The sequence below is a fragment of the Triticum dicoccoides genome, chromosome 1B, assembly GCF_002162155.2.
Source record: "Triticum dicoccoides isolate Atlit2015 ecotype Zavitan chromosome 1B, WEW_v2.0, whole genome shotgun sequence".
NCBI classification, from domain to species: Eukaryota; Viridiplantae; Streptophyta; class Magnoliopsida; order Poales; family Poaceae; genus Triticum; species Triticum dicoccoides.
In genome coordinates this window covers 291,288,476-291,304,608 of record NC_041381.1, presented here as the reverse complement: position 1 = coordinate 291,304,608, position 16,133 = coordinate 291,288,476, and positions in this window count along the sequence as shown.

Genomic DNA, 16,133 nt, shown 5'->3' with positions numbered 1-16,133 from the left:
TTCAGTCTCGTTACCGGCAAGTCACTTTACTCGTACCGTAATGCATGATCCCATGTCCAACACCTTGGTCACATTGAGCTCATTATGATGATGCATTACCGAGTGGGCCCAGAGATACCTCTCCGTCATACGGAGTGACAAATCCCAGTCTCGATCCGTGTCAACCCAACAGATACTTTCGGAGATACCTGTAATGCACCTTTATAGTCACCCAGTAACGTTGTGGCGTTTGATACACCCAAGGCACTCTTACGGTATCCGGGAGTTACACGATCTCATGGTCGAAGGAAGAGATACTTGACACTGGCAAAGCTCTAGCAAAACGAACTACACGATCTTTTATGCTATGCTTAGGATTGGGTCTTGTCCATCACATCATTCTCCTAATGATGTGATCCCGTTATCAACGACATCCAATGTCCATAGTTAGGAAACCATGACTATCTGTTGATCACAACGAGCTAGTCAACTAGAGGCTCACCAGGGACATATTGTGGTCTAAGTATTCACACATGTATTACGATTTCCGGATAATACAGTTATAGCATGAATAAAAGACATTTATCATGAACATTGAAATATAATAATACTTTTATTATTGCCTCTAGGGCATATTTCCAACAGTCTCCCACTTGCACTAGAGTCACCAATCTAGTTACATTGTGATGAATCGAACACCCATAGAGTTCTGGTGTTGATCATGTTTTGCACGCGAGAGAGGTTTAGTCAGCGGATCTGCGACATTCAGATCCGTGTGCACTTTGCAAATCTCTATGTCTCCATTTTGAACATTTTCACGGATGGAGTTGAAACGACGCTTGATGTGCCTGGTCTTCTTGTGAAACCTGGGCTCCTTGGCGAGGGCAATAGCTCCAGTGTTGTCACAGAAGAGTTTGATCGGCCCCGACGCATTGGGTATGACTCCTAGGTCGGTGATGAACTCCTTCACCCAAATCGCTTCATGCGCTGCCTCCGAGGCTGCCATGTACTCCGCTTCACACGTAGATCCCGCCACGACGCTCTGCTTGCAGCTGCACCAGCTTACTGCTCCACCATTCAACATATACACGTATCCGGTTTGTGACTTAGAGTCATCCAGATCTGAGTCGAAGCTAGCGTCGACGTAACCCTTTACGACGAGCTCTTAGTCTCCTCCATAAACGAGAAACATGTCCTTCGTCCTTTTCAGGTACTTCAGGATATTCTTGACCGTTGTCCAGTGTTCCTTGCCGGGATTACTTTGGTATCTTGCTACCAAACTTACGGCAAGGTTTACATCGGGTCTGGTACACAGCATGGCATACATAATAGATCCTATGGCTGAAGCATAGGGGATGACACTCATCTCTTCTTTATCTTTTGCCGTGGTCGGTGACTGAGCTGAGCTCAATCTCACACCTTGTAACATAGGCAAGAACCCCTTCTTGGACTGATCCATTTTGAACCTCTTCAAAATCTTATCAAGGTATGTGCTTTGTGAAAGACCTATGAGGCGTCTCGATCTATCTCTATAGATCTTGATGCCTAATATATAAGCAGCTTCTCCATGGTCCTTCATTGAAAAACACTTATTCAAGTAGGCCTTAATGCTGTCCAGAAATTCTATATTATTTCCCATCAAGAGTATGTCATCTACATATAATATGAGAAATGCTACAGAGCTCCCACTCACTTTCTTGTAAACACAGGCTTCTCCATAAGTCTGCATAAACCCAAACGCTTTGATCATCTCATCAAAGCTAATGTTCCAACTCCGAGATGCTTGCACCAGTCCATAAATGGATCGCTGGAGCTTGCATACTTTGTTAGCGTTCCGAGGATCGACAAAACCTTCCGGCTGCATCATATACAGTTCTTCCTTAAGATGCCCGTTAAGGAATGCCGTTTTGACGTCCATTTGCCATATCTCATAATCATAGTATGCGGCAATTGCTAACATGATTCGGACGGACTTTAGCTTCGCTACGGGAGAAAATGTCTCGTCGTAGTCAATCCCTTGAACCTGTCGATAACCCTTAGCGACAAGTCGAGCTTTATAGATGGTGACATTACCATCCGCGTCTGTCTTCTTCTTAAAGATCCATTTGTTTTCTATCGCTCATCGATCATCGGGCAAGTCTGTCAAAGTCCATACTTTGTTTTCATACATGGATTCTATCTCGGATTTCATGGCTTCAAGCCATTTGTTGGAATACGGGCCCGCCATCGCTTCTTCATAGTTCGAAGGTTCATTGTTGTCTAACAACATGATTTCCAGGACTGGGTTGCCGTACCACTCTGGTGCGGAACGTGTCCTAGTGGACCTACGAAGTTCAGCAGTAACTTGATCCGAAGTACCTTGATCATCATCATTGTTTTCCTCTTCAGTCGGTGTGGGCATCACAGGAACGGTTTCCTGCGCTGCGCCACTTTCCCGCTCAAGAGGTAGTACTTCATCGAGTTCTACTTTCCTCCCACTTACTTCTTTCGAGAGAAACTCTTTTTCCAGAAAGCATCCGTTCTTGGCAACAAAGATCTTGCCTTCGGATCTTTAAGTAGAAGGTATACCCGACAGTTTCCTTAGGGTATCCTATGAATACGCATTTTTCCGACTTGGGTTCGAGCTTTTCAGGTTGAAGTTTCTTGACATAAGCATCGCATCCCCAAACTTTTAGAAACGACAGCTTAGGTTTCTTTCCAACCATAATTCATACGGTGTCGTCTCAACGGATTTAGACGGTGCCCTATTTAAAGTGAATGTAGCTGTCTCTAGAGCGTATCCCCAAAATGATAGCGGTAAATTGGTAAGAGACATCATAGACCGCACCATATCCAATAGGGTGCGATTACGACGTTCGGACACACCGTTTCACTGAGGTGTTCCAGGCGGCGTGAGCTGTGAAACGATTCCACATTTCCTTAAGTGTGTACCAAATTCGTGACTTAAGTATTCTCCTCCACGATCTGATTGTAAGAATTTTATCTTTCGGTCATGTTGATTCTCTACCTCATTCTGAAATTCCTTGAACTTTTCAAAGGTCTCAGACTTGTGTTTCATTAAGTAGACATACCCATATCTACTCAAGTCATCTGTGAGAGTGAGAACATAACGATATCCTCCGCGAGCCTCAACGCTCATTGGACCGCACACATCGGTATGTATGATTTCCAATAAGTTGGTTGCTCGCTCCATTGTTCCGGAGAACGGAGTCTTGGTCATTTTGCCCAAAAGGCATGGTTCGCACGTGTCAAACGATTCATAATCAAGAGACTCTAAAAGTCCATCGGTATGGAGCTTCTTCATGCGCTTGACACCAATGTGACCAAGGCGGCAGTGCCACAAGTATGTGGGACTATCGTTATCAACTTTAAATCTTTTGGCATCTACACTATGAACATGTGTAATATTACGCTCGAGATTCATTAAGAATAAACCATTGACCATCGGAGCATGACCATAAAACATATCTCTCATATAAATCGAACAACCATTATTCTCAGACTTAAATGAGTAGCCATCTCGTATTAAACGAGATCCAGATACAATGTTCATGCTCAAGCCTGGCACTAAATAACAATTATTAAGGTTCAAAACTAATCCCGTAGGTAAATGTAGAGGTAGCGTGCCGACGGTGATCACATCGACTCTGGAACCATTCCCGACGCGCATCGTCACCTCGTCCTTCGCCAGTCTCCGTTTATTCCGCAGCTCCTGCTGTGAGTTACAAATATGAGCAACGGCACCGGTATCAAATACCCAGGAGTTACTACGAGTACTGGTAAGGTACACATCAATTACATGTATATCAAATATACCTTTGGTTTTGCCGGCCTTCTTATCCGCTAAGTATTTGGGGCAGTTCCGCTTCCAGTGACCCTTCCCCTTGCAATAAAAGCACTCAGTCTCAAGCTTGGGTCCATTCTTTGACTTCTTCCCGGTAACTGGCTTACCAGGCGCGACAACATCTTTGCCGTCCTTCTTGAAGTTCTTCTTACCCTTGCCCTTCTTGAACTTAGTGGTCTTATTGACCATCAACACTTGATGTTCTTTCTTGATTTCAGCCTCTGCTGACTTCAGCATCGAGAACACTTCAGGAATGGTCTTTTCCATCCCCTACATGTTGTAGTTCATCACAAAGCTCTTGTAGCTTGGTGGGAGCGACTGGAGGATTCTGTCAATGACCGCCTCATCTGGGAGGTTAATGTTCAGCTGGGTCATACGGTTGTGCAACCCAGACATCTTCAGGATGTGCTCACTGACAGAACTGTTTTCCTCCATCTTACAACTGTAGAACTTGTCGGAGACATCATATCTCTCGACCCGGGCATGAGCTTGGAAAACTAGTTTCAGCTCTTCGAACATCTCATATGCTCCGTGATGCTCAAAACGCTTTTGGAGCCCCGGTTCTAAGCTGTAAAGCATGCCGCACTGAACGAGGGAGTAATCATCAGCGCGAGTTTGCCAAGCATTCATAATGTCTTGGTTCTCTGGGACGGGAGCGTCACCTAGCGGTCCTTCTAGGACATATTGTTTCCTGGCAGCTATGAGGATGATCCTCAGGTTCCGGACCCAATCCGTATAGTTGCTGCCATCATCTTTCAGCTTGGTTTTCTCTAGGAACGCGTTGAAGTTCATGTTGACATTAGCGTTGGCCATTTATCTACAAGACATATTTGCAAAGGTTTTAGACTAAGTTCATGATAATAAAGTTCTAATCAAATTATGAACTCCCACTTAGATTAGACATCCCTCTAGTCATCTAAGTGTTACACGATCCGAGTCGACTAGCCCGTGTCCGATCATCACGTGAGACGGACTAGTCATCGTCGGTGAACATTCTCATGTTGATCGTATCTTCCATACGATTCGTGTTCGACCTTTCGGTCTCCGTGTTCCGAGGCCATGTCTGCACATGCTAGGCTCGTCAAGTTAACCCTAAGTGTTTTCGCTGTGTAAAACTGTCTTACACCCGTTGTATGTGAACGTAAGAATCCATCACACCCGATCATCACGTGGTGCTTAGAAGCGACGAACTGTAGCAACGGTGCACAGTTAGGGGAGAACACTTCTTGAAATTTTTGTAAGGGATCATCTTATTTACTACCGTCGTCCTAAGTAAACAAGATGCATAAACATAATAAACATCACATGCAATTATATAGTTGTGACATGATATGGCCAATATCATATAGCTCCATTGATCTTCATCTTCGGGGCTCCATGATCATCTTGTCACCGGCTTGACACCATGATCTACATCATCATGATCTCCATCATCGTGTCTTCATGAAGTTGTCACGCCAACGACTACTTCTACTTCTATGACTAACGTTTAGCAATAAAGTAAAGTAGTTTACATGGCGTTATTCAATGACACGCAGGTCATACAAAAAATAAAGACAACTCCTATGGCTCCTGCCGGTTGTCATACTCATCGACATGCAAGTCGTGAATCCTATTACAAAGAACATGATCTCATACATCACAATTCATCATTCATCACAACTTCTGGCCATATCACATCACATGATCAATCGCTGCAAAAACAAGTTAGACGTCCTCTAATTGTTGTTGCATCTTTTACGTGGCTGCAATTGGGTTCTAGCAAGAACGTTTTCTTACCTACGAATTACCACAACGTGATTTTGTCAACTTCTATTTACCCTTCATAAGGGCCCTGTTCATCGATTCCGCTCCAACTAAGGTGGGAGAGACAGACACCCGCCAGCCACCTTATGCAACTAGTGCATGTCAATCGGTGGAACCGGTCTCACGTAAGCGTACGTGTAAGGTTGGTCCGGGCCGCTTCATCCCACAATACCGTTGAGCAAGAAAAGACTAGTAGAGGCAAGTAAGATGACAAAATCCACGCCCACAACAAAGTTGTGTTCTACTCGTGCAAAGAGAACTACGCATAAACCTGGCTCATGATGCCACTGTTGGGGAACGTTGCAGAAAATTAAAATTTTTCCTACGGTTTCACCAAGATCCATCTATGAGTTCATCTAAGCAACGAGTCTAGGGAGAGAGTTTGCATCTACATACCACTTGTAGATCGCGTGCGGAAGCTTGCAAGGTGATGATGTAGTCGTACTCGACGTGATCCAAATCACCGATGACCAGCCCCGAACGGACGGCACCTCCGCGTTCAACACACGTACGGGACGGGAGACGTCTCCTCCTTCTTGATCCAGCAAGGGGGAAGGAGAGGTTGATGAAGATCCAGCAGCACGACGGCGTGGTGGTGGATGCAGGGCGTCACAGCAGCAGGGCTTCGCCGAGACTACGAGGGAGAGACGTAACGGGGGGAGGTGGAGGCGCCAGGGGCTGGTGTATGAAGTCCCTCCTCTCCCCCACTATATATAGGGGTGCCAGGGGGGCGCCGGCCCTAGTAGATGAGATCTACTAGGGGGGGCGGCGGCCTAGGGGAGGTTTCCCTCCCCCCCAAGGCACCTAGGGGTGCCTTCCACCACTAGGACTCCTCCTAGGGGGAAACCCTAGGCGCATGGGCCTATAGGGGCTGGTGCCCTTGGCCCATGATGGCCAAGGCGCACCCCCTACAGCCCATGTGGCCCCCCGGGACAGGTGGCCCCACCCGGTGGACCCCCGGGACCCTTCCGGTGGTCCCGGTACAATACCGATAACCCCGAAACTTGTCCCGATGCCCGAAATAGCACTTCCTATATATAATTCTTTACCTCCGGAACTCCTCGTGACGTCCGGGATCTCATCCGGGACTCCGAACAACATTCGGGTTTCTGCATATCCATATCTTCATAACCCTAGCGTCACCGAACCTTAAGTGTGTAGACCCTACGGGTTCGGGAGACATGCAGACATGACCGAGACGCTCTCAGTCAATAACCATCAGCGGGATCTGGATACCCATGATGGCTCCCACATGCTCCTTGATGTTGTCATCGGATGAACCACTATGTCGAGGATTCGATCAAACCCTGTATGCAATTCCCTTTGTCAATCGGTACGTTACTTGCCCGAGACTCGATCGTCGGTATCCCAATACCTTGTTCAGTCTCGTTACCGGCAAGTCACTTTACTCGTACCGTAATGCATGATCCCGTGTCCAACACCTTGGTCACATTGAGCTCATTATGATGATGCATTACCGAGTGGGCCCAGAGATACCTCTCCGTCATACGGAGTGACAAATCCCAGTCTCGATCCGTGTCAACCCAACAGATACTTTCGGAGATACCTGTAATGCACCTTTATAGTCACCCAGTTACGTTGTGACGTTTGATACACCCAAGTCACTCTTACGGTATCCGGGAGTTACACGATCTCATGGTCGAAGGAAGAGATACTTGACACTGGCAAAGCTCTAGCAAAACGAACTACACGATCTTTTATGCTATGCTTAGGATTGGGTCTTGTCCATCACATCATTCTCCTAATGATGTGATCCCGTTATCAACGACATCCAATGTCCATAGTTAGGAAACCATGACTATCTGTTGATCACAATGAGCTAGTCAACTAGAGGCTCACCAGGGACATATTGTGGTCTAAGTATTCACACGTGTATTACGATTTCCGGATAATACAGTTATAGCATGAATAAAAGACATTTATCATGAACATTGAAATATAATAATACTTTTATTATTGCCTCTAGGGCATATTTCCAACACCAGGAAGGACGTTCATGCCCGTCACTGAGCCCATAGAGTTTTCCCTTGATGCACCAACCTGGAGTTTAGAAAAGAGCATGGCAGCCCACATCACCATGGGACGCATTGGAGAAGTTTACCACAAGGATGTCAAGTATACTATCTACCAGATTTGTGGGCGCCGAGACGAGCAATGAGAGATAATCAGTACCAGGAAGGATAGATCTATTGCAGCTTTCATCTAGGATTTAAACCAGCACATTCGTCGCCAGGAGAACCACATGTGCGCAGGCATGATAGATCTGAAGAAGGCAATGACCAGGATCACGGAGCTAGAAGAAGAACTCAAGACTACACGCGATGGATATGAAGAGGAAATTGCAACATTATTGGAGAAGAATGACGACCTTATAAAGAAGATCAGAGTGTTCATGGGAGACCCCGCGCCAGGAGGAGATGACGACGATTCCACTTGCCCGGAGAACTACATCATCATCGACGACACCACACGGACCCCGACGATAGCGATGATGACTTTGTTGATGAAGCTGGAGCAGATATCATGGAGTCTTCGATCGATCAATTTTTCTAGTCGACCACCATAACAGTAGTAGCATTCCCCCATGTATATAGCATAGTCCGAGCACTTTTGTAACGATAGTTAGACCATTGTATGCCCTTGCTTGAATTGATTGAAGTGATATGTTTGTGTTTGTCTCATGAGCATATGGGTAGTGTTTTCCCTCTAGACCTCATTCTATTCTATATTCTCATATTTTATAAAACCCTCAGATGCCTCCAAGATGCGACAATGGATTTGATTTCCCACCGGAGCTCACTTAGTTGATCCAGCAGCAGAATGCACTTATGCAGATACTAGTCCAGAATCAGAATCAGGGGAACAACAACAACAACAACAACAACAACAACAACAACAACAACAACAACAACAACAACAACCCACCACCACCACCTGTTGGTCACTTAGCCCGTTTTTGAGGCTTAATATGCCGATGTTCTCTAGCAGCACCGAGCCGATAGTTGCAGATGATTGGCTCCGCAAGATTGGAAGGGAGTTGACCACTGCAGGATACACAGATGCGGAGAGAGTGTGTTTTGCCGCACATCAGCTTGATGGACCCGCAGCATCATGGTGGGAGAATTTTACAGCCACTTACCCCATCGACACTGTCACATGGGACCAGTTTCAGCAGGCTTTCCGTACTGCCCATGTTTCAGCAGGAGCTATGGCCATGAAGAAGCTTGAGTTTCTCAACTTGCGCCAAGGAGGACGCACAGTTGGCCAGTATGTGGATGATTTTAGTAAGTTAGCACGTTATGCTCCAGATGATGTTGCTACAGATGCAGCTAAGCAGGAGAAGTTTCTGGAAGGACTGAATGATGAGCTGAGAATGCAGTTGATGGTGGCAACCTTCAACAACTACCAGGAGTTGGTAGACAGAGCTCTCATGATTGAAGGGAAGCAGCAACAGATTGAAAATTGCAAGAGGAAGTATGGACAAGGGAAGTACAATTCTGTAGCTCAGCAGAAGCCTCGTTTTACCCCGAACTCGGGAGGAGCATTTCAGCATAACCATGGAGGTCACAACCATAATGGAGGAAGTACGCACAACCATAGTGGCCCCAAGAACGGAAATGGTAATGGAGGAAGCAACGGCTAGAACTGTTCCAACCCAGCAATGCCTGCCAAGAAAGATCTGAGCCACATTACTTGCTACAAGTGCCAGAAGACTGGACATTATGCAAATGAATGTCCTGAAGCTAAAAATGGAAATGGCAATGGAAGATCTGGGAAGAAGCCTAACCCTGTCAACAGGGGACAGGTGAACCACGTTAACATGGAGGAGGTTGAAGCGCAGCCAAATGCAGTAATAGGTAAGTTTTTGGTTAAGTCATTTACTGCAGTCGTTCTTTTTGATACTGGTGCACCATGTTCATACATATCAAGGGGATTTGTGGATAAGTATAAACTGCCAACCCAAGCCCTTAGGTCACCCATATTAGTAAGCTCGCCAGGAGAAGAGTATATGGCTAGTCTATGGTGTGATCGGTTACCATTAAGGATTGGTAACTACGTGTTTCCCTCAGACCTAATAGTATTGGAGTCACAAGGACTGGATGTGATATTAGGCATGGATTGGTTATCGAAGTATGGGGGGAACATTGAATGTGCCAGTAAGTCGATTTTGCTCACCACCCCAGAAGGAAGAAGGATCAAGTATGTATCCCGGCATGTGCCGAAGAGGACTCAAGTGAATTCCTTATCAGGAGTTGTACAGGAGGAAGTACCCGTGGTGAAGGATTTTCCTGATGTATTTCCAAAAGAGTTGCCAGGCATGCCACCGGATAGAGACATTGAGTTTTTGATTGAGCTTTTGCCAGGCACAGGGCCAATATCTAAGAGACCGTATAGAATGCCCGCAAAGGATTTGGAGGAAATTAAGAAACAGATTAAAGAGCTACTGGATAAAGGCTATATCCACCCAAGTTTGTCACCTTGGGGATCATGAGTGCTTCTAGTAGAGAAGAAGGATGGATCGTTGAGGATGGTTGTTGATTATCGAGGGTTGAATGGAAATGACAATCAACAACAAGTACCCACTGCTGATGATCAATGATTTGTTTGACCAGTTGCAAGGAGCTAAAGTATTTTCCAAGATCAATATGCGATCAGGATACCACCAGTTGAAGATTCGAGAGTAGGACATACCTAAGCCAGCTTTTACCACAAGGTACGGGCTATATGAGTATACCGTTATGTCATTTGGTTTGACTAACGCACCTGCCTATTTCATGAACATGATGAACAAGGTGTTTATGGAGTACTTGGATAAGTTCGTCGTGGTGTTCATTGATGATATTCTGGTCTACTCGAAGAATGAAGAGGAGCATAAGGAGCATTTGCGTTTGGTACTTGGAAAGCTCAGAGAACATCAGTTATATGCCAAGTTCAGCAAGTGTGAGTTTTGGTTGAAGGAAGTTGGATTCCTCGGACATGTTATATCCGGAGAAGGAATGGCAGTAGACCCCACCAAGGTTGTCACTGTGACAAACTGGGAAGCACCCACGTCAGTGGGAGAGATCCGGAGTTTTCTTGGACTCGGAGGATACTACCGGAGGTTCATTGAGAATTTCTCGAAGATTGCAAAACCCATGACGGAGTTGTTAAAGAAGGACACCAAGTTCAAATGGACTGAAGAATGTGAGGCCAGTTTCCAGGAGTTGAAGAAACGCTTGGTTACATCACCAGTGTTGATTCTGCCAGATCAGCGCAAGGATTATGAAGTATATTGCGAGGCTTCTCGTAGAGGACTTGGAGCAGTGCTTATGCAGGAGGGAAGAGTTGTTTCTTATGCCTCACGACAGCTTAAACCCCATGAGTTGAATTATGCTACACATGATTTGGAGTTAGCAACCGTAGTGCATGCACTGAAGACATGGAGACACTTTCTCATCGGATACCATTGTGAGGTGTACACGGATCACAAGAGTTTGAAGTATATCTTCACGCAGAAGGAGTTGAATCTCAGGCAAAGGAGATGGTTGGAGCTCATTAAGGATTATGACATGAGATTGCACTATCATCCCAGAAAGGCTAACGTAGTAGCTGATGCGTTGAGCCGCAAGAGCCATGTGAACACACTCATGACCGGAGAGTTACCCAAGGATCTTCGCGAGCTATGTTTGGAGATAATTCCGAGAGGCTATGTAGCAGCATTGGAGTTTCATTCTACTTTGATGGATAAGATCAGAGAAGCACAGAAGACTGACAAGGAGATTGCCGAGATAAAGGAAAGGATGAGCAAAGCAAAAGCTAAGGGATTTCGTGAGGATGAGCACGATACCTTATGGTTTGAGGACTGCGTATATGTGCCCAATGATCCGGACATCAGGAAGTTGATTCTGCAAGAGGCCCATGATTCGCCGTATTCGATTCACCCGCGGAATACTAAGATGTATCTGGATTTGAAGGACAGTTTCTGGTGGACCAAAATGAAAAAGGATATTGCGGAGTATGTAGCAGTTTGTGATGTATGTCAGAGAGTAAAGGCAGAGCATCAGAAGCCAGCAGGATTGTTACAGCCATTGTTGATACCCGAATGGAAGTGGGATAAGCTAGGCATGGATTTTATCACGGGATTGCCCATGACTCGTTTGGGCAATGACTCAATATGGGTTGTAGTCGATTGTTGGACGAAGGTAGCACATTTCATCCCAGTGAAGACCACTTATACCAGTGCTAAGTTTTCCAAGATATACATGACCAGGATCAGATGTCTGCATGGAGTTCCGAGGACCATTGTATTAGATAGAGGAACCCAGTTTACCTCAAAGTTCTGGAATCAATTGCATGAATTTTTGTGTACCAGGCTAGAGTTTAGTACAGCCTATCATCCGCAGACAGATGGCAGACCGAGAGAGCCAATCAGATTCTGGAGGACATGTTGAGAGCTTGTGCGCTAGATTATGGATCTAGTTGGGATGACAATTTGCCTTATGCAGAGTTCTCTTACAACAATAGCTACCAATCCAGTTCGAAGATGGCCCCTTTAGAAGTTTTGTACGGAAGGAGGTGCAGGACACCGTTGTTGTGGGATGAAGTTGGAGACCGTCAGTTGTTTGGACCAGATTTGATCAAAGAGTCTGAAGAGAAGGTTAAGTTGATTCGCGATAGACTCAAGGTAGCCCAGTCGAGGCAGAAGAGCTATGCAGATTCTAAACGCAAGGAGACAGTTTACGAAGTCGGAGATAGAGTCTATCTTCGTGTGTCCCCACTTTGAGAAGTTAAGCGTTTTGGAGTTAAGGGAAAGTTAGCACCACGTTTTGTGGGACCATACAAAGTTTTGGAACGTATGGGAGAAGTTACTTACAAGTTGGAGTTGCCCGAAGGATTGTCAGAAGTACACGATGTGTTCCACATTTCCCAGCTAAAGAAGTGCCACGCAGAGATGGCCGATATTCCTTTAAGAGATACAGTGCCACTGGAAGCGATTCAGTTGGATAGTGATTTGACCTATGAAGAGAAACCAGTCAAGATTCTCGAGTTTGCCAGCCGAGTCACGCACAACAAGGTTATCAAGTTCTGCAAAGTTTAGTGGAGCCACCATACCGAAGACGAAGCCACCTGGGAGCGAGAGGAAGACCTACGCAAGGATCACCCTCACCTATTTTCTAGCCAACCTGAATCTCGAGGGCGAGATTCATCTTAAGGGGGGTAAGTTTTGTAACATCCCAAATTTTCAATTTGGAATGTTATACATTAGATCATCATTGCATATCATATTTTATTGCATTTTGGCTTGATCCTAGAAATTCTACGTAACTCAAGGACCCACGGAGAGAGTTGGGGATTTCGTTATTTCCATATTTGAGTTTTTCTCAAATTTTGAAAAGAGGATCAATTGGTTTTGATTATTTTTCCTTCCTAATATTTCTAAAATAAAAATATATGAGAGGAGATAAAATGACTTCTCCAAAATGAATGAAATATTAGAGGAAAAATATTAAAATCAATTTAATATTTTTTTGGATTTTATTGCAATTTTATTTGAATTAGAAAAATTGCATGTTTTCAAAATTGCATTTTTAGGCCAAGAAAATGTTCCTCTTGTTCTAAATATTTTATTTAGACGATAAAAATTTGTTTTGGCATGTTTAGATTTTTATTTATTTTTCTAGGATTTATTTTTGGTGGAACATTATTAAAAAAACTTTGCGCGCCAGACTGGGCCAGCGGCCCAGCCGAGCCGGGCTGGCCTCGCCCCTCGCCTCCGCCCGACTGACTCCGACCAGAGTCCGGCCGGAGCACACCGCCGCCGCCGAGTCCGGGGAGAACTCCTCCTCCTCGCCCCCTTCCCCAAGCCGTCGCCGCCTCCTTATATACCCCGCCCCGCCGCACCACCACCTGCCACCAACGCCGCCACCGCCTCGGATCCGCGCCGTTGCTGCCCGGAGCCCCATCCCTGTCGCCTCATCGTCGTCGCCGCCGTCTCGCCATTCGTCGGTTTTCTTAGAAAACCCGTTCTTTTTTTTCGAAACCCTAGATCTGTTTTTTTGCCAGATCTGGTTCGGTTTTTTTGGTTTAGTTATTTAGCGAACGCCCGTTTGTTCGTTCGTTTTAACGAACAATTTTCACCATTTAGCCGCAAACAGTGAATGTTTGTTAGTTAGACTGTTAGTCAGTTTTTCTTTGCAGGGTTTTTCCGCGATTATTTTCGATCGCGATTTCTGCCCTGATTTTCGTTTTAGTTTATCTTTTCGCTCGTTTATCGGAATCAGATGAATCAAGCGCCTAGAGTTTCGTCTCGAAACCCTCTTTCTGTTTAACCAACTTAAACATGATTTTGCTACTGTAAAATTTGACTTGAGTCCAGATTAGTAAACGAAGCTTGTTTCTTTCGCCGTTTGAGTTTCGTTGCTTCATTTGATTTGATTCTTTTTGCAAACCGGAGTTCTTAAGTTAAACTTTCTTGTTAGATATCTTATTTGAGTTTTCCCGTGCTTGTAGTTGAGTGCTTATTGTATGCTTGTTTGTTTGCGATAGAGTACCCGGAGTGCGAAGCGTGCTACTACGAGTCTCTAGGTTTCACGGATCATCAGCAAGGCAAGTAACACTTTGATCATACCTCTTTACTACCCAGTTTTATTGCATTACATCAATCCTCAAACAATTGCATGGTTAGGATCTGATTAACATGTGGGTTTTGGGAAGTAGATGAGGTAGTATATATTGTCCTATTTATTATCAAACCTTTGGGAGTTATTTTTACGTTTGCTTATATTGCTATGCTATGCTTGTAGACGTGGATTGGATGAGTGTATCCATGACAGATGTGAGTATTGTTAATTAATGGTTCAACTTAAAGTGGCTACTTTAATACACAACTGGGTGGACTGAGGCACCTGGGGAACCCAGTGTTGCCTGTATTTTTGGAAATCCCGGGGTACCGTGTGATTCTCCTATGGACCGACACCCAGGCTCAAAGGGATCATAAGATTATTCATGCTAGCAACTTCTGTGTGCAGCCGCAAGCTATTATGGGCTCTAGCATAGTTGAGTATGTTGCGTGATCTCTTTTAGTGGTAGACTAGCAGATGTAGGGGATGTAGGTTGGTACTGTCTACCCAGAGTAAAGAGTTAATGCTTCTGAAAGACTGTGTCTCGGTCATCCGTTTCTCAAACACCATGTAGTGCGAGGAATCCAACGGAGGAGATCGTGTCTTGTGGGGAAAAGTGTGCAAACCTCTACAGAGTGTACAAACTAATCATGGTTAGCCGTGTCCCGGGTTACGGACGTTTTGAGTATCTAGTTTCTTGGATCATCATATGGATCTCATTACTCTTAATTTAATTGGATTGGGTTTGATGATGATGCTTAATTGGGATTGAGAGGGGGGATTACCTTCTTAATGTTTAACAGCCACCATGATAGTTAAATAAAATTTGTTCCTTTGTTGTAGGAAAAAATTGGCTTTATGCAAAACTGTAACCATAGAGCTTTCCACCAGCCATATATGCATGTAGTGATATCATTATTATGTTCATTACTCTCTATGTGTTACATTGCCAGCATATTCCATGTGCTGACCCGTTTCGGGCTGCAACGTTCATGTTGTAGACTTTTCAGACGACGAGTAATGTGCCTTAGGTCGTGATTTTTCACTCAGTGATGCCGTTGGAGTTGATGGACTCACTTTATCTTCCAAGCCTTCCGCTGTTATCGTCTTTAGATGGCCTTAAGCCATATTTATTGTAATAAGTTCTCTTTTGAGACATTCGATGTAATAAGTGTGTGATTGCTACTCAGTTATAAATCTTTCAAGTACTGTGCGTGTAGCATTACCAATCCAGGGATGACACTGATGCACAGAGATCAGACTGTTTGAGGTCTGGTCGCTACATCAATAAAATTCTAGCATAAATAATAAACCTTTATCATGAATAAAGAGAATATTAAATAATAACTTTATTATGGTAAATTATGTTGTTGTTGTGACTTGTGATGAGATATTAATTTCAAGTCATGCAAAATTATGTTGCTGCTAGGAAAAACTGATGCATCATTCCCATGTAGCAAAAATATAAGGGGAGTTAGTTACATTGTAAAGATTGAATTTTTAAATGTTCTACACCATGTTATGTCAATATGATAAATCCTGCCTACCAAAAAGAAATTTTAGACAAAGAGAATTGTGGATGGAGGGGTTTTGTGGATGGACGCTGATAACGCCCACACGTGTGGTGGGAGCGGCACCCGTCCACACGCCCTATAACACACAGATCATGTCACCGTATGCATGCATATGAGAATCTTTTTGGTTTTCCAGTTTTAAAAATGTTTTATCTCTTAAATGAAAAATCCGATTAATGATCCGTTTTCAACATTAAATCCGTCGCGATGGGATCTTCGAAACTAGATCTCATATCAATATGTTTCGATGACATTTTTAGGGTTAAAAGTTGCCATATCTATTACACATGAATTGTCATGATGTTTACG